Source organism: Beta vulgaris, chromosome 1 (genome assembly GCF_026745355.1).
Source record: "Beta vulgaris subsp. vulgaris cultivar EL10 chromosome 1, EL10.2, whole genome shotgun sequence".
Taxonomy (NCBI): domain Eukaryota; kingdom Viridiplantae; phylum Streptophyta; class Magnoliopsida; order Caryophyllales; family Amaranthaceae; genus Beta; species Beta vulgaris.
In genome coordinates, this window is record NC_079202.1 from 20,404,635 (window position 1) to 20,428,253 (window position 23,619).

Here is a 23,619-nt window from a genome sequence, read left to right on the forward strand (position 1 = left end):
AATTTAGGGGCAGCTGATTTACTAAGCAATGAAATCATGACATGTGGCAAGCATTTATTGGAGGGTACACCTCATCCAACCTTATGCAGGTGCCTTTTTGGGATTCTGGGCCCAAGTACAAGCCAGACCAGAAAGGTGGGCTAGTACTTCTCCGAATTGAGATTTGTACTTTAGTAACCTCCTTAGACAAGGGACATGTGGTCGACCAGATGAATCCACATGTCCTACTTAGAGGCGTCGATCTTTAGGCTACAACAGTTATTTTTATTACTCATGTTCTTATTTGTATTAATATTGTTATTGTTATTATTATTATTATTATTGTTACTATTATTATCGTTTTATGTTTATTGGTATTATTGTTCTCAATATCATCATAATTATTTACAAACTTATATATCAATCATAGTGCTTATAATAATAAAGTCATTTATATAAAACTTGTAATTGATCGACTCGTTAATTTTGTCATCGGTTATATTATATAATATTAGAACATATGAAGAATCGTTCTACTACTTTACTCATTAGAGTGGTTTTACGCAGTTTTTTTTTTTTGATCCATATGACCCACGAAGGCGGTACAAATTACAAAGAAGGGGAGGGGGATTTGATCCTGTGACCTATCGTTCACAGCACCTCAATCTTAACCACTAGGCCAAGACATCCTTGGTTTGGTTTTACGCAGTTGATTAGTCGAAATAAGAGGTTCTAAGAGAATACACTAAACATCACGGTAAACAATATATTGTTTTTATTAGTTTTTTGTTATCATCCATATATTTATCGCACACACATATGTATATATATATGTCGATCTTAATACTTTTATTAATATGATTTCCTTACAAAATCCATAAAAAATTCAAAATGACCCGACTAACAGCTAACTGAAGTTGAATTGACGTTCAATAGCGATGGACCTGCACTGAAGGTTTATAATGATCGAACTAAGGTCATTAGTGATGCAACCCAAGTACACTTGACTCTACCAAGTGTACACGAAACCCCAATAATACGACCTGCATAAACCCAGGTAAAAAAAGGTCCATGGGCAATCATACCCGGGAATGGATCGACTTGTAAATGAAACACTCAGACCTGTCCGACACCCGACAATCCCATGATTCAGATGTGATCGACCCAGTTAAACATAACCTGACCAATCACGACCTAGGACACTGACTATCACAATCCTAACCTGTTCGAGTCTGACCTATTTTCAACCATTAATATCTTTAGTTATCATTAAGTAAAAATTACAAAAAGTTTATTTTTAAAAAATTTACATCGAGATAAATCTAACAAGACCCCATGTTGAACCCTAGTTTTGATAATGACAAAGAAACAAAGGAACAAACTAAGTAGTGAACTAATGAATTATTTAAGTGTATGGTGTTTAAGGTATCAATGCAAGGAACTGGGAGAATACGAAGTCAAGGAAGAAGTCAAGAGAGGATTTCAAAGGCTAAGTAAAGAAGTTTCTTGTTGATACTGGAGCAAGCATTGGATCAAGAATAATAGAAGCTAGGCGTTTTATTTTCTAGTTCCAATGTAAAGGAACAAAGAAAGAATGGTAAGGAACTGTGGCAGTCTATTTGAGAATGAGAGTTTGTTCCTTTGTAAGGAACAAACTAAGTGGCACTTAGCGAATATGTTAAAGGAACTGAGTTAATAAAGGAACTAGACTTAGGCGTGTAAGGAACTAGACTTAGGCGTGTAATTATGTAACGGTTAAAAGATATTGAGTAAGTCATGCCTAAATTATAGGAAATTAGTTATATCTAATTTCAAATGATAAAATCAGTTTTAAAAAGAAAATCTGTTTGAGAAAAAGATTTTATTTTTCGGAAAAATAAGAAAATAAATATCCGGTTGTTAGAAAGATTTTATTTAAAAGATATTATTTTCTTAAAGATTAAAAATTCAGTTTTAAAGATAAAAAGAGTTTTATAAAAACTGATTTTCGGATAAAGCTCAAGGAACTCCTATTACTTAGGAGTAATGGCTGCAATTTATCCACGTTCATTTATAGTTCATGGGATCATGGGACATGATGTAAAACGTGTTCCTTAGGGGAAGGAACATCATGGTTAGTGGACTAAACATGTACTCTAACATTAATCCCACGTTCTTCATGATTAACACTATAAATATAGAAGTCTAGATAAGTTCCAAATTGTGTCTGACTAAGTAATTAAGTGAGTTTAACTTATTAAGTGTCAGTGCCTTCATTCTCTCATAATAGCCATTTGTTCTTTGCCTTCTTACTCTAATTCCACTAAGCTTATTTCGATCAATTGTATTTTGGTTTTTGGGGTAAGGGAACTTTGAGTGAAGTTCTGTAAGAGAGAGGCTTTGAGTGAAGCTTGTATGTGTGAGAAAACTTCGAGTGAAGTTGAGAGGAACTGCTGTTAAGGGAACAGTGGCTCAGGAACTTGAGTTTAGGAACTCAAGTGTGGCTCGAGTTAGAATTAGGTTGTAACAAGTTGTTTGGCCTAATTAGTGAAAGTGTTGAGTTTAAAATCCCTAGTGGTCGAGGTTGTTTCTTCTTGTTGGGCCCAAGAAGTTTTTCCTCGTAAAAATCCCTTGTGTTCCTTTAGCTTGTTTATTCGTTTAAGTTTTAATTTCCGCAAAAAGTTACGTTTATTTCTACACCTACAATTCACCCCCCTCTTGTAGTGTTCCTAGGGAAATAACAATTGGTATCAGAGCTAGAACTCACGTAAGATAGGAAACCCTATTGAGAAAAAGATCCAAGGAACAATGAATACCACCGAGAAACTTGAAGAAGGTTATTCCACTCAAAGGCCTCCTATGTTCAATGGGAAGTACTACAACTATTGGAAGAACCGCATGGAGATATTCATCAAGGCTGAAAACTATCAGGTATGGAGAGTCATTGAAGTTGGTGATTTCGAAGTCACAACTACAAATGACAAAAATGAGGTAACTCTTAAACCCCTCTCTGATTATGACAAATCTGATTTTGAAAAAATGGAAGTAAATGCCATGGCTATTAAATTATTGCATTGTGGACTTGGACCCCATGAACATAATAGGATCATGGGATGCAAATCCGCAAAAAATATGGGATTTACTAGAAGTAACCCACGAAGGAACTAATGAAGTTAAAAGATCGAAAATTGATTTACTTATGAATCAATATGAACTGTTCTGCATGAAATCCAAAGAAAGCATCCGAGACATGTTTACTCGTTTTACTAACATTATAAATGAGTTGGCTTCTCTTGGAAAGTTTATTTCATCTGAGGAACAGGTTCGAAAGGTTCTTAGGAGTCTTCCTAAGGACAGATGGATGGCTAAAGTCACTCTCTTCAAGAAACAAAAGACTTCACTAAGTTCAACTTAGAACAGCTGGCAGGGTCACTTATGACTCATGAGCTTCACCTTGATACTGAATATGGTGAAAGCTCCAAATCAAAATCAATTGCTCTCAAAGCAGATGATGAAGATGATTCGGACTCTGAAGAAGAAGAAGCAGCCCTCATGGTTCGAAAATTTCGAAAGATGTACAGGAACATGAAGAATGGAAACTTCAAAGGTAAAACTAAGAAATTTTCTAACAAAGCTGCTTGTCATAAATGTGGAAGTACAGATCACTTCATCAAGGAATGTCCTCTTTGGGAAAATGACAAAACCAAAGAAAGGAACAAGGAACGCTTTGCTGAAAGGAACAAAGAATCAAAAGCACCTTTCTCTAAGGCAAATGTGCGCAAAGCTATGATAGCTGCTTGGGGAGATTCAGAGACGGAAGAAAAGAGGAACAACCAACTGAAGAAACAGCAAACCTTTGCCTCATGGCAAACACTGACGAAAAAGAAGATGAAGAAAAAATTGAGGTAAGTCAACATGGACTTGAGTCAGAACTAGATGGTAAAACTAGGACTGAAATATATGATCTTCTTTATGATGCAATTCTTGAATGTAGAGATGAACGTGAAAAACGTGAACAAACGGAACAAGCCTTAAAGGTTTGCAAGGAACACATAGAATGGCTTAAGAAAATGAGAACAGATGTCGAAACAGATTTTTATTTTTTGATAAAAACTTAAAAATCAAAGAATGTTATAGAAGTTTGAAAAATGAAAATTATCTAATTAATTTAGAGATTTCACACTTGAAGGAATTTGTCCCTGTTCTGAGTTCCTTTGATATAAGATCAACCCCTTTGAAAGGATACAGATCTGAGATTGAAAAAATAATAAAGAGAAAAATTATTTTAAAGGAACAGATCTGTAATCTTAAAAAGGAACTGGTCGGTGCAAGGAACAGAGGCAAAATCATGAAAGTTCCTAAGTGGATTGAGAAACCACAGACCAAAAGGAAGGAAGGTCTTGGTTTTGAAAACTACAAGAAAAGGAACAAGACAAAGAAATATGTTGATCTACCTAGTGATAAGTTTGTATGTATTGTGGCAAGGTAGGTCATTACATAAATCAATGTCAATAAAATCTGAATGATTGGGAAAAAGTGACAATAAGTAAGAAAAAATGGGTTGTCAAAACAAATCCTAGTCAAGAACAGGAACCCACGAAAGATGGGGTTCCAACTAACACACTAGTTGATTTTTGCAGGTTGGAGTGAGGGGGAACAACACTTGGTATCTCGATAGTGGTTGTTCCAAGCACATGACAGGAGACAAAAGAAGTTTCTCTCACTCACAACCTATGAAGGTGGCAGTGTAACATTTGGTGATAATAAGAAAGGTAACATGTTGCTATGGGTAAGGTCGGTAAGTCACCATTACACTCCATTGAAAATGTATTTTTAGTTGAAGGTCTAAAACATAATCTATTAAGCATTTCTCAATTCTGTGACAAAGGAAATACTGTAAAATTTGATAAGGAAAAATGCTTAATCATCAACATTAAAACTAAGAAGGTTATCTTGGAAGGAACAAGGAAAGGGAACACATACATTGTGGATCTAGACCTTGTTCCTCAAATCAATTTAACTTGTCTTAGTGTTATTGAAGATGATTCACTTCTATGGCACAAGCGTCTAGGACATGCTAGCTTTTCATTACTTGAGAAACTTAGATCAAAAGACCTTGTTTTAGGATTACCATCCATAAAATTTCATATTGATCAAGTTTGTGATGCATGTGCACGAGGTAAACAAGTAAGATCCTCTTTCAAATCTAAAACGATTGTAAGTACCACTAAACCATTAGAGTTGATCCATATGGACTTATGTGGACGTATGAGAAATGGTGTTGTAGAAAGGAAAAATAGAACTTTGGAGGAAAGGTCTAGAACCATGTTAATTATTGCTAGTGAACTTCCAAGAAACTTTTGGGCTGAAGCTGTTAATACTGCTTGTCACATAATTAATCGTGCCATGATGAGACCTATCATTAATAAAACTCCTTATGAACTTTACTTTGGAAAGAAACCAAACATCACCTATTTAGAACATTTGGCTGCAAATGTTATGTGCATAATAATGGAAAAGATAATCTTGGAAAATTTGATGCAAGGAGTGATGAAGCAACATTTTTAGGATACTCCTCACATAGTAAAGCTTATAGAGATATAACAAGAGAACTATGTGTGTTGAAGAAAGCATTCATGTAATCTTTGGATGAATCTGACAAACATAATCCAAGCATACAGGTTGATGACTATGAGATAGGGTTAGCACAACCTAGTACAAGGAACACGGATTTACAAGAAGAAGAAGAAGTGAAAGAGGAAAGGAACGAGGAATTTGAAAATAATGATATCAATGATGTTACTTTTCCTCAAGGAGGAGAAGATGCTCCTGTTCCTCTAAATAAAGGAATTGAGTCCACCGAGGCTAACAGAGGAACAATTGAGCAGAGTTCCTCATCTACTCAAGGAACTCATGAGGAACAACATGTTCCTATAAGAGAGTTTCAACCAAAACCTTGGAGATTACAAAAGTCACATCCTGTGGAACTCGTAATCAGCGACATATCCAAAGGTACGCAAACTAGATCTCAGTTAAGGAACTTTTGTGCATTTCATGCATTCCTATCAATGATGGAACCAAGAAATCATGAAGAAGCCTTAACTGACTCTGATTGGATTACTGCTATGCAAGCTGAATTAAATGGGTTTGAAAGAAACAAGGTATGGCATCTAGTTCCTTCATCTAAACAACAAAAAGTAATTGGCTTAAAATGGGTGTAAGAAACACACTAGATGAATATGGAACCATTGTAAGAAACAAAGCTAGACTTGTAGTAAAAGGTTATAACCAACAAGAAGGAATTGATTATGAAGAAACCTTTGCTCCTGTAGCTAGATTAGAAGCCATTAGAATTTTAATTGCATTTGCTGCTTACATGGGATTCAAATTATATCAAATGGATGTTAAGTGTGCATTTTTAAATGGCTATCCAAACGAAGATGTATATGTTGAACAACCCCCTGGGTTTGAAAATAATAATCTCCCAAATCATGTCTACAAGCTTGATATAGCTCTTTATGGGTTAAAACAAGCACCTAGATCATGGTATGAGAGATTATCAAAGTTCCTTTTAGAAAACAACTTTAAAAGAGGAAAGGTTGATAAAACCTTGTTCCTAAAATCTAAAGGAACTGATATTTTGCTTGTTCAAATATATGTTGATGACATCATATTCGGAGCTACTAATGAAACATTGTGCAAAGAATTCTCAAGTCTCATGAGCAATGAATTTGAAATGAGTATGATGGGTGAGTTAAATTTCTTTCTTGGACTGCAAATCAAACAAACTGAAAAAGGTATAATTGTTCACCAACAAAAATACATAAAGGAACTGTTAAAGAAATATGGCCTCGAAAATTCAAAGATAAATCACACTCCTATGGGAACTTCAACTAGATTAGATGAAGACTCCATAGGAACAAGTGTTGATCAAACAAAATATAGAGGAATGATTGGTTCACTTTTGTATCTAACTGCTAGTCGTCCAGACATAGCTTTCAGTGTTGGTTTGTGTGTTAGATTTCAAGCAAATCCAAAGGAGTCTCACCTCACTGCTGTGAAGAGAATTCTTAGATATCTTAAAGGAACGGATGATCTTGGACTCTACTATCCAAGAAGTGATACATTCGAACTAAAAGGATATGCAGATGCAGATTATGCTGGAGATCTTGTAAATAGGAAAAGCACCTCAGGTATGGCACAATTCCTTGGTCATAGTTAGTTTCTTGGAGTACCAAGAAACAAAACACAGTTGCTTTATCCACTGCTGAAGCAGAATATGTAGCAGCTGCATGTTGCTCTCAAATGCTTTGGATAAAACAACAACTTAGTGACTATGGAATAAATTTTGAATGTGTTCCTATTTATTGTGACAATACAAGTGCTATTAGTATATCTAAAGATCCAGTGCATCACTCAGAGTAAAGCATATACATATAGACATCACTTTTTAAGAGAAAATGTTGAAAAAGGTTTGATTAAACTTGAGTTTTGTCAAACTGATTATCAGATTGCTGATATCTAACTAAGCCTTTCAAAGAGTAGATATGAAAAATTAAGGCTTGAGTTAGGTTAATAAAAATTAAGTGATTGTTCCTATGTCATTCCCCCATGTTTGAATCAATTTGAGTGACTTTGTGTGCTAAAAATAATTGTGTTTAATTGCCTAAGACCATTGCAAATTGGAATGTTGCAAACATAAACATGAATTCAAAGAAATTAAACAACTCACAAATGTCACATAATACTCCCCTTACTGTTCCTAAGGTCAAGAAACATGCATATATGAAGGACATTGATATGTAGCATTAGTTGTTCCTATAGCACAAGTTCCTTAGCATTTATTTTCTTTCAAAAATTAAAATTCATAAAAATCCGAAAAATCCGAAAAAATCCCAAAAATAAGGGAACCAGTTTTAATTAAATCTTGGTTCTTATTATCTTTTCTTTTCTTTTTATTTTTTTTATTTTTTTTGCTTATTCTTTCCCGCGTGTCATAATTACTATTACATGCAAAACTTCCTTCTTAATTCATCAAGAAACCGTGTTCCTTCAAACTCTTCATCTTCACCATAACCGAAACCTCATCACACCCTTTGATACTCCATAAAAACCTCCAAACCTTCAAAATCATGGCAAAAACTTCAAGAAACTCTCCTTTTCCACATCAAAAAACCGACACTTCAAAAATGGAAATTTCTTCATCTCCAACAAAACCCTTGAAACCGACATAATTCAAGAAAACCCCATAGAGGAACAGCAATTAGAATCTCCTAGAAGGAGTATGCGTGAAGAAAGATTGGGGAAGACGATGAAGAAGAAACCCCGGAACAATCTCAGGGGGAAGAAGAAGAAACTGCACCTGTTCCTTCCAAAGGAACTGTTTCTTCGTCTTCCAAGAAAAGGGTCGAACGAAGTGAATCTAGGTATGTTTGGGTTTTTCGTCGATTTAGAATGGGCAATAAAATAGAATTTCTAGAATTAACCTCCATTCTAAAGGAACAAGGCATGGAATTCTTGTTTGAATTCGCCTTTAATAATGCTCTTGTTCCTCTAGCTATGGATGAGTTTGTGCAAATTTGTTAATACAATGGAACTTGCACAACTGAGGTTAGAGGAAAGAAAATAAGGTTTAATCAAGCCACTTTAGCAAAGTATGGGAAGTTCCTTGCAAAGGAACTGATTTGTACTTTAAACGGAAAGGAACTGTTTCCTTTCCGAATTTTCCTCAAGACAAAATCTTAGAATATTTTGGAGGAACAGCTGGCCAAAACAAACTTAACCATAACCTACTCTCTCCCCTTCACAAAGTGCTGTTTAATTTGGTTTGGAGAGCACTCATTCCTCGAACTGAAAAGAGGAATGAAGTGGGTCTCTTGGATATGTGTTACATGTTTTGCTTGGACCACCACATACAAATCAATTTCCCTTCCCTCTTCATTCAACACTTAACCACTGTATTGAGAATATTGTGTATTGGGTACGGTGCCTTGATAACTTCCTTACTTCATCATTTGAAGTAAGACTTACTGGTTGGACCACAATGGGTCAAAAGGGAACATCTTGAATGAGAAACCCAAATGGACTTGGCTTGTCTGTCCAAGAAGGTGTTCTCATTCAAGGAAGAATGGTTCCAGTTCCTCAGGAAAAAAGAAACTGCCAAACTGGACTTAGAAGAAGATAATGATGTAATCTTGGATAACCTGTTCCAAACCGGAGGAACCGAAACCTAAGAGGCGCAAACACATTGCCACTAAGCCTAAACCCTCTGTTCCTCTGAGAGTGAGGAAGAGCACTCGTAGAAAAATTGCTCCAGTTCCTGTTCCTTCCAACGAGGACTCTCCTTAGTCCTTTCGGATAATGAGGAACAGGTACCCTCACTCTCAAGGAACCTACTCCACCACCATCTCCCAAACTCTCTGTTCCTTTCACAAAATTACCCTCCATTTCACCTTCATCCTTCTCTGTTCCTTCCAGTTTTGAGCAGTTGAAGGATGAAATAAAAGGCCAAATCCTTTTGCTTCCACCTCCACAACTCTTCCACCCACACCACCATTCCTTCCATTTATCACCCTTCACCTTCTGTTTCCATTCCTGGAACAGATGAGCCTTCCACTCAAACCCCTCCAGTTCCTTCACAAAATCCCCATCTGCCTCATGTTCCAAAGGTAAGGAACAGGACACTTCGGATGATACTAACTGGGTTAATGAAGTCTGCCTTCCTGCACAACATATGATAAAATTTTACAATCATCTTCATTGGACTTTGGATGCCAAAACTGATACTAATAAGTCTTATGAAGAAATTGAGTGATTACGTGGTTGCGCAGCAAACGAAGATGGATTCTATGGCTCGTGCCTTGGAGGAGCTGAAGGAACAGGTTGGACTCAATCATGGGGTGGTGATGAAAAATTGGAGGATGTGGTTGAAGAAGAAGTTGTAGAGGAACACCATTCCCCTTCCTTCTTAGTTTTTTTTTTTTTGTTTGTTGTTCCTGTTTCTTTCATCAAGGAACACCACTTTGTTTCTTCCTTTTTCTTTTCTTTCTTTGTTTTGTTATGGAACAAGTGCTATATAATCAATGACTTTTGCTATATTGTCTATGTTTCTAAATGATTTGCATAATTTCTTCCTTGGAATGGCTAGTATTATGTGATTGATGTTTGAGCAAGTTTACTCTTTGATTTTCTAACTTAACCACAATGGTGCTTGTATATTGGTCTTAAGGTGTTAAATCAATTCATCAATTCATGCAGAGTCTATTCTTTTTAGGATGACAAAGGGGGAAAAGATTTAAGGAACAAACTGTACATAAAAAAAAATGACAAAATTGAAAAAAATTATTAAAGAATGGATAAGGTAAATGAAAAATCAAAAATAGGTTAAGGTAAATGAAAAATCAAAATTCAGTTACTTACATAATTGTGTTTTATTTTTCATTTTCTTCTTTATGTTTTTATCATTATCATTCACTTATATTATTTGTTATTTTCCTTAGTTTGTACCTTTGTTGTCATCATCAAAAAGGGGGAAATTGTTAACCCTAGTTTTGATAATGACAAAGAAACAAAGGAACAAACTAAGTAGTGAACTAATGAATTATTTAAGTGTATGGTGTTTAAGGTATCAATGACAAGGAACTGGGAGAATACGAAGTCAAGAAGAAGTCAAGAGAGGATTTCAAAGGCTAAGTAAAGAAGTTTCTATGTTGATACTGGAGCAAGCATTGGATCAAGAATAATAGAAGCTAGGCGTTTTATTTTTTAGTTCCAATGTAAAGGAACAAAGAAAGAATGGTAAGGAACTATGGCAGTCTATTTGAGAATGAGAGTTTGTTCCTTTATAAGGAACAAATTAAGTGGCACTTAGAATATGTTAAAGGAACTGAGTTATAAAAGGAACTAGACTTAGGCGTGTAATTATGTAACGGTTAAAATGATATGAGTAAGTCATGCCTAAATTATAGGAAATTAGTTATATCTAATTTCAAATGATAAAATCAGTTTTAAAAAGAAAATCTGTTTGAGAAAAGATTTATTTTTCGGAAAATAAGAAAATAATATCCGGTTGTTAGAAAGATTTATTTAAAAGATATTATTTTCTTAAAGATTATAAATTCAGTTTTAAAGATTAAAAGAGTTTTATAAAACTGATTTTCGGATAAAGCTCAAGGAACTCCTATTACTTAGGAGTAATGGCTGCAATTTACACGTTCATTTATAGTTCATGGGATCATGGGACATGATGTAAAACGTGTTCCTTAGGGGAAGGAACATCATGGGTTAATGGACTTAAACATGTACTCTAACATTAATCCCAGTTCTTCATGATTACACTATAAATATAGAAGTCTAGATAAGTTCCAAATTGTGTCTGACTAAGTAATTAAGTGAGTTTAACTTATTAAGTGTCAGTGCCTTCATTCTCTCATAATAGCCATTTGTTCTTTGCCTTCTTACTCTAATTCCACTAAGCTTATTTCGATCAATTGTATTTTGGTTTTTGGGGTAAGGGAACTTTGAGTGAAGTTCTGTAAGAGAAAGGCTTTGAGTGAAGCTTGTATGTGTGAGAAAACTTCGAGTGAAGTTGAGAGGAACTGCTGTTAAGGGAACAGTGGCTCAGGAACTTGAGTTTAGGAACTCAAGGTGTGGCTCGAGTTAGAATTAGGTTGTAACAAAGTTGTTTGGCCTAATTAGTGAAAGTGTTGAGTTTAAAATCCCTAGTGGTCGAGGTTGTTTCTTCTTGTTGGGCCCAAGAAGTTTTTCCTCGTAAAAATCCCTTGTGTTCCTTTAGCTTGTTTATTCGTTTAAGTTTTAATTTCCGCAAAAAGTTACGTTTATTTCTACACCTACAATTCACCCCCCCTCTTGTAGTGTTCCTAGGGAAATAACACCCCACATTATGTTTTTCCTAAAATATAAATCATCAAAGATAATCTAAATAAAAGATGTGAATAGTGCACAAGATAAAAATGGTGCAACTAATTCTAAACAGAGAAAGTATATAATTATTACTAGTTTTGAAGCCCGTGCGTTTCACGGGTTCTTGTTTATATTTTTATTTGCAAATTTTTTGTTAGCATTGTTGATTTTGTGTTGCTGTAAAATGAGATTTTTCAACATTATTTTATTTACATACTTCCTCTGTTCTTTTTCTATTGTAATAATCACCACTTTGGGTAATTTTATCTATTTGGACCACTCCACTTTTAGTAAAAAAACAACTATAATTGACAATATTGCATTTATTTTATGTTAATAAAATCATCATTAATTACTCATCAAATTGCCTCATAAAGTTGCGTTTACTTTATTAAGGAATTATTTATCCCCTATAGTTGTTACTTGTTAATTAAAGGGGTACCTCTATGCTAATCTACCATTTTTTCATTTCCTTAAAAACCATGCACATAAACTCATTGTTGTAGTAGAAAAAGAACGGATAAAGTATTTGTCATTATACTCTTATTTCTAGATTTTTTATAGCGATATATAAATTTTATATTTTTTAATATTAAACTAAATATTGTAGCTAAGGCTATTATTAAATAGTATCTCGGTAATTGGTATGACTAACATAGTTAACACAATTTTAACATGAAGAACACCCCAATGATACTTGAAGAAAGTAGAGGTATTACTTATTAATAGATGCATGACATAAAAATTATAGAAAACATGCGTGTCAGCCACAACTTCAACTTTTAATGACACATAAATACTAACGCATACAGAATGGAAGATGGAAAAGTAAAAAAAAAAACCTTAATGACAGTATCATAAATATAATTAATTAAATATAAAACTAACCTCTACTAATAATCAGAAATACCGTTTAAGAGAAAAATATACCTCTTCATCCATCATGACCATATCAAGACTTATCAAACTTTCTCCTTCTTTTATGATCTGTGACCTCAAATAGTCTAGAAATGCGAACCTTGATTTTCCAATTAGTTTAGTAGAATCAAATTCTGGAGAAAAGAACAAGATCTGACATATAGATATATGTGGAAAAAAAACATGAATAATTATGTATATAATAAATATTCTATGAATAAAATAATTAGTGAATTGCATAATACATTTGCAATGTTGTTGACAAACATTTGATTCATGTAATGCTACCATGGTGTGCTATAGGTTCAAAATTATAAATATGTATTTTTATCTTTATATAACTCAAATTTAAAAGTATGATTTTCAAAGATATAATTATTATTGTCCCAATATAATACACTTTTTTATAGTTATTTTTACATGTAATTAAAATAATTAATAAATAATACGTTATTTTTCATCCAAATAAATAAATTTTCACAAGCTGTAAAACTACATTGTATATGAAACTTATTTCGAAACATATTTCGAGCACTCTCCAATCGTAAAAAAAAATTATAATATTTCGAATTTGTAACAAAAGTTATATTCAATTTTCATATTATAACAATTTAGATTGTTTATCTAAAATCAGAATGTAATATTCACTTATCCAAAACACCTTATATGTATTTATATTTATAATGAATACGATTTTTTTAAATAATTAATGATTAAAAAAAAACATGACATGCTTAGATGAAGCTCTCTATAATATTATAAGTTTGTTTTTTAAAATAAAACTCTAATTTTTTCATCATCTCAAATTTTAATATATATGTAACTTTATCGCTATAGATTTTAGTTTTTGTTGTAACAATAAATTTTACTTAATAAAATGTATTACACTAAATTGTGTTGGTTCAGTGGAGCAATTAAGGCGAGGTTGTGAAAGATAATATGTCTAATTTATGTAAATTAGACCTATTATAAAATGCTATAATCACATGTTGTACACTATACTTATAGCTTAATTATTATATTTATCTAAAAGAAAGACTAAAAAATGTCTTACCATTCATCTAATTAAATATATTTTCAAGAGTTGTAAAACTATATTGCAGATGATTCTCATTTTGAAGCATATTTCAAGCACTCTCCAATTGTAGAAAATGATAATGTTTTGAATTAGGTAGCAAAAGTTATATTCAATTTACATAATATAATAATTAGGTTATTTATTCAAAACTAAACGTAAATTCTGCCTATTCAAACTCCTTTATATATTTAAAAGATTGTAGAACTCTATTTTTTATTATATTTAAAATAAAAATTAATGACATAACAATCCTACGTGGTACTCTCTATTCATAAGTTGGAGTATATTATAATAGATCTTGTTTCGAAGCATATTTCGAGCACTATCCAATGGTCCAAAATTATAATATATTACGTAGCAAAAGTTATATACAAATTATATAATATAATAATTAAAGTTGTTCATTCAACAAGAAACTCTATTTCGCTTATCCAAAGCTCCTTATATGTATTTAAATCTACGTAAAACTCTATTTTTGTAAAAAACAAAATTAAAAAAAATTGATAACATGACAATCCTACGTAGCGTGCTCTATTTATAAGTTGTAGAACTATATTGTATATGGATCTCAAATTATTTCGAAGCATATTTCGAGCACTATTCAATGGTAAAAAAATTATAACATTCCGAATTACGTAGCCAAAGTTATACACAAATTACATAATATAATAATTTAAATTGTTCATTCAATACGAAACTCTAATATTTGCTTATCCAAAGCTCGTTTTATATATTTAAATCTATGAAGAACTCTATTTTTATAAAAAAATAATTAATTACATGATAATCTTATATGACACGCTCTATATTCCCAGAAATTTCTCCTTTAAATATATATATTAATTTTGTCAAAAAAATAAAATAAAATATATATATTAATTGTTGGCTCTACAACTCTTTTTAAACACTGGTACAAAATCGGCATAAACAATCATTACATATAATTTTCCTTTCTTCCTCCGTTTCCGGGCAAAGTCGCACACCCATTTATATTCCTTTCCTTTTCAAACTCTCATACTTTCCTTGAGAAGTCCCTCTTCAATGGCGATCATGTTATAACCCTTCAACATCTAGAGATTCCATCAAAAATTAAACGGGAGCATAAATAGAAAGTGCACTAAACCAAAAAATAAAACCAAGCAAAAAAATGGATACAGAGCTCAAATCTCTCAACCAAAACCAAAACCAAAACCAAAACGAAAACCAAAACCATCCCAATCAATATCAACAAGAATCAATCGACAATGGTGATCTGCCGCTCCTGAAATCCGACTCATCACCATCTGGTTATCTACGCACCAATCAAATCCTGGAAGAAAAACACTTTACTGCCGACGAATTTGAGGATATCGAGAAAAAGTTCGCTGCCTACGTTCGGCACGACATTTATGGCCCAATGGGTCGCGGGCAGCTGCCGATGGCGGAAAAAATTTTGTTGTTTCTCGCAATGTTTACGCTCCTGCCAGTCCAGAGAGGCTTGGAAAAAACGCTCGACCGAGATGGAGGCCGACAGCAAGCGGTACCTGATACGGTTGACAGAGTTGCTGGACGAGAAAGGTGCCCTCGAGCTGACTCTAAAAGACGAGAGAAATGCAGCCCTTCTGGCGGTCGCGGAGCTCCGAAGAGAAAATCGTTATCTTCGAGCTAAGAACCACGAGCTAAAGGAAGAGGCCACTGCAAGTTTTGAGTCGGCCAAGGAGGCTCTGAACGAAGTTATTGATACTTCGAAGTCTTGGGCCGTGAAGGCCTTCGAAATGCTAGCCGAAGAGGACGACATTCCACGATATTGTCGCCGGCTTGACTTTCAGGAGAGCCTTCATAAAGCCAATGTGGCCGGGGAAGAACCTCCAGTGTTTCAAGAATACTCGGATGACGAGGAAGAAGAAGAGGTCGACCCCGAATCCCATGCCGACGATACCAATGCTACTCTAGAGGCTTAGCTTCTCTTCTAGTTTTCTTTTCTCAATCTTGGCCGCGGGCCATTTGTACTTTATAGCTTTTTTACTTTTTTGTATTTTTAGACTAGGTTGTAATTTCCTCTTTTGATCTTCTATAAAAGAGTTTCTCTTTTCTCACATCTTTGCCTCAGAATTCTATACATATGACGTTTATAATACAATTATTTTGAATAATGATGCTAAGTATAAAAATTGTTCGGCCTTTATGATCAGCTTACTTAGGCCGAAGACACATTATTTTTAACTTGGTCCATTTATCAGTTATGCCAAGTTTAAAAATTGTTCGGCCTGAAACTCGAATATTGTTCGTCAGAACCTATCGTCAGAACTTATTATACCAAACTTCTTTGTACAAGGACTTTGTTATTTGCAGTAGTATATTTAGCCCATATGCCCCCCCTTCTTGGACGAAGAGGTTTCAGCAACCTTTCTTTGATCCAAGAAGGAGAATGACCATGATATACTTATGAAAGATATGACTTAATGCATTATGAAGGTTGTGGCAATTCGTCCATCCTTGTTTAAATTTGAAATAACTTTTTCCTTTACTAAGGTTGTTATCTCATTGAATGGCCTTTGGACGGAAAGTATGAAACTTTTACTAAAGCGTCCTAATTTCAGTCGCCTTCGTTTAGGAGATGTTAAACTCTTTAAGTCAACCAATTGTAGGCATTTGTCAGGTGCTATCCTTTATAGGATTTTAACATGTTGGCCGATATCCTAGTAGAAGGTGTTTTTATTTGCCGTTCTGCTTTGAATGTCGGCTTGGCCGATGGTATGTACCTTTGAACAAATAAATAAGGCATACATATCACACAAAGAGACAGTCATAGGAGGGAAGTAGATTTATATTATATGAATTTTGCTTGGTCGAGAGCCAAGATACATGTATACATCTCTACTTTTTCATTAATGTGTACTTAAGCTAGCAAAAGATTACACTTCTTCAGCTATCTTAGACAAAATATTTCTTCAAAATGTCTGAGTTCCACGTCCTGGGAACAGAACGACCATCCATATGCTCCAGACGAAAGGTGCCACTCCGAACTTCTTGGACTATCTTGTAAAGTCCTTCCCAGTTTGGAGTGAGCTTACCCATTTCTTTGGCCCGGCCGACCGCTTCCATTTTTCTGAAGACGAGATCTCCCTCCTTCAGTGGCCGTCTAACAACTCGTTTGTTAAATTCTCAAGCCATTCTTAATTTATAGAGTTGCATCCTCAACAAAGCATTGCCCCTTACTTCAGGAACCTAATCCAAGTCCGTCCGGAGAGCAGCCCAATTGGCATCTTTTGAATAAAGCATGACTCGCAGAGTTGGTTCTTCAATTTCAATAGGGAGGACGGCCTCTGAGCTATAGACGAGCATAAATGAATTTTCCCCAGTTGAGTTCTTGGCTGTTGTTCTGATTGACCAAAGAACCAACTGTAACTCTTCTACCCACAACCCCTTAGCATTGTCTAACTTCTTTTTTATTCCAGTTAATAAAAATTTGTTGAAGGCTTCAACTTGCCCATTTGCCTGGGGATGGGCAATAGCAGCAAAGTCGGCTTTAATGCCCTGATCGCAGCCATTCACGAAGCTTGGGCGTTTCAAACTGCGGTCCATTGTCAAAAACAATAGACTGAGGCATCCCATACCTTGTAATGAGGTTCTTCCAGACGAACCCCTTCACATCATTGGTGGTGATTCCTCTCATCACTTCAGCCTCAACCCATTTTGTGAAGTAGTCTACTGCTACTATCACAAATTTTTTCTGACCGGCTGCTATAGGAAATGGCCCAAGGATATCCATTCCCCATTTGGCGAAGGGAAGGGGCAAAAGAGCTGGAGCAAAATAATTGGACGACTTCTGATATATGTTGACATGCCTTTGACAACTATCACATTTTTTGGCATAGAGTAGAGCGTCCTCCTTTAAGGTGGGCCAGTAATACCCTGTCCTTAATGCCTTTTCTCCTAATGCTCTTCCCCAATGTGAGAAGCACAAGCCCCTTCATGCAACTCTTTCAAGACATCCAAGCCGTCTTCTCGAGAAGTGCATTTGAGTAGTGGTCGATTAAAGGCCTTTTTGTAGAGAGTTCCATCCCAAAGCTCAAACCATTTTTCCCTTGCCTTTACATACTTAGCTTCCAAGGGATCAGTGGGAAGGCGTCCTGTTTCCTTGTATTCGATGATGGGGCTCATCCAGACGTTTCTTCGACTGAGGAATAGAACTTCCTTTTGATCAATGCTCTTGGCTGGCTTTACCTCCTAAAACACAGTCCTCGACACATCCCCTTCGGCCGAACTTGCTAATTTTGAGAGAGCATCGGCTTGATGATTCTCCGACCTTGGAACTTGGTCGAGCACAAATCGTTTCAATGTTTTTATTTCCTCCTGAATCGGCTTCATGTACTTACTCATAGATGCCTCCATGAATTCAAAGTCCCCATTGACTTGACTAACCACCAACAGAGAGTCCGTCTTTGCTTCAATTTCCAGGGCTCCGGCCGCCTTGCACATTTTGATGCCGGTTAAAAGAGCTTCATACTCTGCTTCATTGTTTGAAGCTTGGAATTAAAATCTGATTGCATATTCAAACTTGTCTCCTTCAAGTGATTGAAAGATGATCCCAGCTCCACAACCATTGGCAGTGGACGACCCATCCACCATAAGGGTCCAATGCCGCTTTCCTTCTGCTGGGTCCTGGATGAATTCTATTGTATGCCGAGTAAGCTCCACAATGAATTCCGCTAGGGCTTGCCCCTTAATCGCCTTTCTGGGCTCAAATGCTAAGTCAAACATATTGAGCTCCACATCCCACTTTAACATTCGTCCAGAGGCATCCATCTTATGCAGGACTTGCCTCAAAGGCTAGTCAGTATAGACACGGATACTATGGGCAAGAAAATATGGTCTCAGATTTCGGTTGGCCATTAGCAGTGACAGGCCGAACTTCTCTACCAACGAATACCTGCCCTCCACATCTTTTAGTACATGGCTAACAAAGTACACTGGTATTTGCACTGAATCCCTTTCAGCTAGGAGAACAACACTAACCGCGTGTGGTGATACGGCCAGGTATACATATAGCTTCTCTCCTTCGGTCGGGCTGATTAATCTGGGCAATTGCCGAAGGTGCTCTTTTACCTGCTGAAGAGCCTTTTATGCCTCCTCCATCCACTCAAATTTCGCATTCTTCTTTATTGTTGCGAAAAAATGATGACACTTATCTCCATATTTAGAAAGAAAACGTCCAAGGGCAGCCAGACACCCTGTCAAACGTTGGACTTCCTTAATCTTGGACGGAGAGGTCATGTCCAAGATCGCCTGAATCTTGCCAGGATTCGCCTCAATTTTACGATGGTCGACCAGGAATCCCAAAAACTTCACGGCCACCACTCCAAATACAAACTTCTACGGGTTGAGTTTTAACTTGTATTTTCTGAGATTTAAGAATGTTTCTCGTAGATCCTCCATATGATCCACCTCTTTACGGCTTTTGACGATCATGTCGTCAATGGAAGCCTCCATATTCCTTCCCAACTGCGGCTGAAAATTGTGTTTATAAGCCTCTGAAAGGTAACTGGCGCATTCCGGAGGCCGAAAGGCATCCTTAGCCAGCCATATAGACCTTTCTCAGTAATAAATGAGGTCTTGTCGTGGTCCTCTGGCCACATAGGGATCTGGTGAGATCTTGAATAGGCATCCATAAATCTGAGTAGCGCATGCCTTGCCGTGGAATCAACTAATCGATCTATTTTCGGTAGAGGAAAACTGTCCTTTGGACATGCCTTGTTTAGATCAGTGTAATCCACACACATTCTCCAAGTTCCGTTTGGCTTGGGGACCATGACCACGTTGGCGATCCAATCCGGATAATAAGTCTCCCGTATGAACTTTGATTTTAACAGCTTCTGGACTTCCTGATCAACGACTTGATTTCTGGCCGGACCCAAGTGCCTCTTTTCCTGCCGGATTGGCTTTTGTCCTGGATCTATGTTTAGCTTATAAACAGCAACCTCGGGATCAATTCTCGGCATCTCCTCTACTGTATATGCAAAGACATCCTCGAATTCCTTCAACAGCGCGATCAATTCGTCCTTGGTCTGAGAACCTAGAACTGATCCAATTTTTAGCGTCCTTTCTGGACGTTCTTCGTTCAGACAAATCTCAACCGGTCTCTCTACCGGTTCTGGACGTTCTAGTCCCATGCCCATGATGGCCATCACTTTTTCAGACGAAGCCTTCTCTTCCTTGATGGCCAAGCATTTCCTTTTCTTGCTCGGCAAGAGTATGGATGGCCTGCTTTCTTGAGGGGATTTAATCTGAGCTTTTTCTACTTCATTCTTCAACTCACTTATCTGGCCTTTCAATTTCTCAGTCGGTTCTTCTTCCATGGCTTTTGGCCGCTCTGACTTTTCTCCTCTCCATGATGAAGATTTTAGAGTGGTGAGGTAGCATTCCCTTGCTGCTTGCTGATCTCCATATAGGGACCCAATTTTCCACCATGCACCATCAAACTTCATTAGCATTAGATGAGTTACTATAACAGCCTTGATATGGTTCAAGGTGGGTCGTCCGAGAATGACATTATAAGCTGTCAAGTCTCGTACCACCAAGAACTTAACAAAAAGCATCCTGGAGGCTTCCTTGTCCTCTACCCTGACGGGTAAGGTGACAGTTCCCAATGGATGAATGACTCCTCCTCCGAATCCAATGATGGGATGATTGACTGGAACCAGATTATTCTCGTCAAACTTCAATCTTGCTAGACAATCCGCACTGATGATATCGGTAGAACAACCTGTATCAAACAAGATCCGTCTTACCCTGAGATTTGCTATTTTCATCTCTACCACCAATGGGTCATCATGGGGAGTTCTTATCTTCCCGCGATCTATTTAGCTAACCACAAATTTAGGGAAAGGGTCAGATTCCGCCTGATTGGTAAGCATTACCTAACTGAGTTCCCGTAAATAGTTTTTGTGGCCGCAATTGGTAGGACCCCCTGCTGCGAATCCCCCGGATATCACTAGCACTGCATCTTCGTCGGTGCTTTCATCATCCTTTCTTCTCTCTTGATGATTATCCTTCTTCTAGAATTTTCTACTTGCTTGAGGTAGATAAGAATTCATCTTACCCTTGCGAGCTAAGTCTTCTAAATCTCTTTTCAGATGCTTACACTCGTTCGTCTCGTGACCACAATCTTTGTGGAAATGACAGTACTTGCTTTTATCTTTGTTTCTGTAAGGCGTCTTCATTTCTGTTGGCGCCTTTAGTTCGTATTGATCTTTGATCTCCATGAGAATGGAGTATTGATCCTTACTGAACTCTATAGGCTCAGCTGATGTTGTTGGCTCAGTTCTTTTGCTTCGTTTGGATGAAGTTGTCATTGAAGTCACCGCCCAAGTTTCAGCTTTCTTGGGGATGTTCTTCTTCGGCTGAATGGTTTCTTCAATTTTCTTTGTCTCCGGATGTTTTGCTTCCGCACAAACTTCCGTAGCATGGATAAATGCCTTGGCCTCCTGAACGGCCTCAGTTAAGGTGGATATCTTCTTCTTTACCAAATCGAACTTAAAGCTTCCTGGTCTTAGACCTCTGATGAAGGCGTCAAAAGCCACTCCCGCATCCAGATCCTGGATCTGCAATGCTTCCAGATTAAATCTCTTTACATAGCTTCTTAGGGCTTCTTTAGGCCCTTGGACAACCTTTCCTAGATGCATGTTGGTCTTCTGCTCTTGCCGATTTGTGACAAAATGGCTAGTAAACAAAATACTCAGCTCAGTGAAATTATTCACCGAGTTAGGTGGAAGATTGTTAAACCATTTTTGAGCTACCCCTTTCAGCGTAGCTGGAAAGTTCTTGCACCATGTAGCATCATCAACTCCCTGAACATACATCTGATGTTTGTATGCTGATAAGTGATCATTCGGATCTGTAGTGCCGTCGAAAGGCTCTATCGTCGGAAGCTTAACCTTTGGGAATGGGGGAGACTCCATGATTTTGGCCGAAAAGGGAGTCGGCCAGTTAATCTTGAGGGCCCCAGTATGTCCCTCAGTGGGTATGTGATCCCGGCGGTATTCCTTCAGCACTGGGTTTGAAGAAGTGTTAGCTAAGGCTTGACGCCTATACACCATAGGCTGTAGAACCGTTTTTTCTTGCCTTGGCTGAACGGCCGAAGGTCTTTGACTTCTTCCTTCTGTTTTGGACGGAACCCTTAACGGGGGATCCTTCATGTAGGGAGTAGACCCGGAGGCCGAACGCTGAAGAGCAACTGCTCTCTTGGCTTCCAAGTACTCCCTAGCATCCGTCTCCATCTTGTGATCACTAGGAGGTATGTTATCTCCTGGACGGACCACCAACTTCCAGTCCATCTTCCTCCTTGGTTCACTGACAGCTGGCTGCTTTCCTTTAGACAGTTGCTTTGTCATTTCCTGATGAGGAGGTCGGCTTGTCCCCGGACGACCTTCTTGGGACTGCCCCCTAGGCGGCACCACAGCAGCCTGGCCTGGATTAACCTGAAGAAACAGCAAATTGGTTTTGATTTGCTCCTCTGTGACAGCAGCCATCCTAGCCTGGAAATCATTTAAGACAGTTTCCAGATGACCAACTGTCACTGGACGATCAAGATTCTCTTGGATGACAGGGCCCCTACTCTCCTCAGAGAGACGAATGGCAGCAGAGGGCCTGTCTCGTCCTCTGGGTGGCCTCTCATCGCCCACCGTATCTTCCACTTGTATCTCAAAGCTCCTATTCCTGGCAACATTGGATGAGTGGCAATCACTCATTGTTACGTCTCCCCACAGACGGCTCCCAATTTTACATAGCGTTCAACTCGTAAATCAATACTACAATCTCCAATAGTAGGTTCCAAACTAGGAGACTTGTGCAACAACGCCTGGACGAATCCCGGACCTGAGCTCTGCCTTGAAACCTGCAAAAAGGGACCCACCCGGGAGGTTTGGGTGGTATTTTCCCCTCTGAAGCTTAATTCAGGTATCAGTGATATGAAGGAACTTTTAGAGAGAGAAAGTAGAGAGATAGAGAGAGTTTATGGCAGAATAACAGTCCTATGCCCTGAAAAACGTACCACTCCCCTGATTTCAAGGACTATTTATAGTATCTGAAAATACTGATGCACCTTGATGTCACCCTAATTTAGGAGCATCTGATTGGCTAAGCAATAATGTTGTGACACGTGGCAATTGCTGATTGGAGAGTACACCTCACCCTTTTACACAAAAATATGTTTTACCTTTACTGGGCCGAAGTACAATTTTGGGCCACAAGAAGGGTTTTAGTACACCTTTTTCTAAGAAAGGTGTACTTTAGTCCATACAAGCTTATGACCCATGTACTTTACCAGAATAGGAGAGTACCACTTGTAGGACTGTGATGGAGCCACGTGTCATATTTATAACCGTTGATTTTTAGGCTACAACACTTATATTCTTATAAACGATAAGGTTATAACTCCGCTCATGCGAATAGTCTCCTAACCTTCTTTTTTTTTTCTTACCTTTAATACATATATATATATATATATATGTATATATATATATGTATGTATATATATATATATATATATATTAATATAATATATATATATTATATATATATATATTATATATTATTATATATAATAATATATTAATATATGTGTATGTATATACACCCTTATGGTGAGAACCATGAGAACCACTGATTTTTCCTCATTTTACGAAGATTTTGATCATATCATAATATTTTTGCTCATTTTTTGTTTCACTTATTTTATGATTTTGCTCATTTAACAACTTTAT